Here is a 2,706-nt window from a genome sequence, read left to right as displayed (position 1 = left end):
TGAATTCCTTGCGAGGCCTGCTCAGGGCTTGGCCTCAGTCCAGGTATGGGCTTGATCTTAGGCTGAATGTAGCCTGGCATCAGGACTCAGTCCTGAAGCAAGCAGCTAAGCCAGCCTGTTGTTCTGCAACAGAGTCAGCAAATCACAACCTGTGGGCCAAACTTAGCATGCCACCTGTTTTTATAAATGCAGTTTTATTGCAACACATCCACACTTATTTGTCTACCCCTTGCTTATGGCTGCTTGCACACTGAACAGTAGAGTGAAGTAGATGAAACAGAGATCATATGGCCTGCAAAGTCCCAGATATTCACTATCTGGTCCTTGACTGTAAAAGCTTGCCAACCCCTGATCTAAGGGCTTGGGGGCCTCTCTGGCATGAGAAAGCTAGAACATGCCCTAACTCAGTGTTGAGAGCCTCCCTAAAGGTTATGGCAGTGTCTAAGAGACCACTCAAAGGACCATGGAGGCCTGAGCCATGGTCCCCACAGCCAGCTGACTAAGGCTTTGCAGTCTTGAAATCCCTGTTTGGCCTTTCTCCATGAAGGGTGCTGTCAGGGTGTTGCCCTACCACCTGACAGGTAATCCCTACCTGTACATTTTTCTTCTGCAGCTTCCAAAGTAGTATTTCCATCCACACTCTCCCTTGGGCCATCTCTCAATGTCCCCACCTATCCAGCCTCTGACCATGGTGCTCTCATTGGCTGCTGGGGTGTCTTCTGCTTTCAGTTGGAGCTGGAAGGACCTGGTCAGTTTTGTCCCAGTGAAGACAAAACCTTGGCCCAGCTGAGAGTGCAAAGGGGTTGAACTAGAGACATGACTAGCTGGCAGGTACCCCCATCACCTTCAGCTACTTTCCCTTCTTCAAACACACATACTCTTGACAGGACATGCTAGCTCCAGAGCTGCCTGTGGGTACAACCAGGCTGTCACTGGGCCTGTATCATGGGTTGAGATCTCCTTCCTCCTTCTTCATCCCCTTCCCTTCCATGAGGGTTGATCCCAAGGTCACCCTTCAGTCAACACCCAGCATCCTAAGCCCCATCTCAGAGTCAGTTTCCTGGGAAGCTCAATATGTGGCAATTGAATTTAAGGAAGACACAGTTGGTGTTTGTAGGGAGAATGAAGTGTCTAGTGCCCCCAGCTCCCAAGCCCCCTTCCTGTTGCTCAATCTTAAGGAAACAGCTGCCTCCTCTGAACCTCCACCTACCTTTCTTATGTGGGTTGTTATTTAGTTGCTAAATTGTGTCTGACTCTTTTGCAACCCCATGGACTGTAGCCCACCAGGCTACTCCCAGGCTATTTCCCAGGCAAGAATACGGGCGGTTGCCATTTCCTCCTCTAGGGGATCTTCTTGACTTAGGGATAGAATTCATGTCTCTTGTGTTGTAGGTGGATTCTTTACACTGAGCCACTCTATGGATCAGCATTTAAAACCTCTGGATGGTTTGGAGAGGAGTCCTGGAATTTAGGACCTGTTTCATTAAAATGTACCCACTCATCTGGATTCTCCAAGCTGTCCCCGTGCTGAGTGGAATCATCAGAGAGATGTCTTCATAAGGCTTTGGTCACTAAGACCACCCATCAGACACTGTTTATGTGTTTGTCTGACCACCCTTCTGCAAAGACCCACTACACGAATCGTTCTCACCCAAATCATGCCCAGGAGGTGTCTCACTGCAGATGCGCCTGTTTTTTTGTTGCTCAGATTACTTAAATTATATGCTTAGTTACAATTCCTTGGCTATCTAGAGCATTTTGGAGCCGATTTCCATGTCTGATGCAGTCATCTTCAGGGCCTGGTGGTATCCTCTCTAGTCCTCATCCTAGTAGTTCCTGTTTTGCTTTGACACTAAGAGAGTATGCAGTTGTGTGCAGGGTAAGCTGCTGGGGAGTTTTTCAAAGTCAACACTATAGTTCCAAAGAAGTAAATAAACGCTTAGTGTACTGAGCTGGTCATATGTGACCATAGCTAGATTAGATTTGGGGCTCTATCCCTCAACACTCGATGATCCCTCCTCTATCTTCAGCTTCTTTCAGGCAACAGTAACCCTCCCCCCGGCCCCCAGCTGCTGGGCCTGTGTCTTCACTGAGGGAAATTCTCACATCACTTTAAGCCCAATGTTTTTCAGGAACATGACTTTGGGGTACAATTTTGCTGGTGTAAATGGTGTGTACACGGGCTTCAGATCTGCCTTGAGCTCATCCCATGGTCATAAGCAAGGTTCTCTCCTCTGTGTAGGATGGAAGTGTTGAGGGATGTTTAGATGTCAGTGCCAACACTTTTGGGTTCTCTGTCAGAGCTAGGAGGAGTTTCTGGATCTGGCTGTGGTCAGAGCACTGAAGTGTCGAGAGACAAGCAATGAGAGCACAGGGATCAGCCAGGCTGATGGTGAGCGGGCAGGAGGTGGCACAGCTGGGTGGGCCGAGGTTACTGTGACACTCAATTCATCAGTCTCCCAGCAACAAGGGTGATGAGATGGAGGTGGGAGACCCAAAGTTTAAGGGTTACTGAGTCTAACACCTCATTTTACAGATGAGGAAACTGAGACTTAGGAAGGGAGGGACTTGCCCAAGTTCACAGAGCAGGGCAGAAGCTGAAGCGGGACTGGAATCCAGGCCTGCTGACTCCCATAGGGGAAGGGCAGAGAAGTGGGCAGGAGAGGAATAGGGACCTTCTCCTCCCTTCTCAGCCCTTCATGCCTG

Source organism: Odocoileus virginianus, chromosome 9, assembly GCF_023699985.2.
Source record: "Odocoileus virginianus isolate 20LAN1187 ecotype Illinois chromosome 9, Ovbor_1.2, whole genome shotgun sequence".
Classification (NCBI taxonomy): Eukaryota; Metazoa; Chordata; class Mammalia; order Artiodactyla; family Cervidae; genus Odocoileus; species Odocoileus virginianus.
This window is presented reverse-complemented; position numbering follows the sequence as displayed.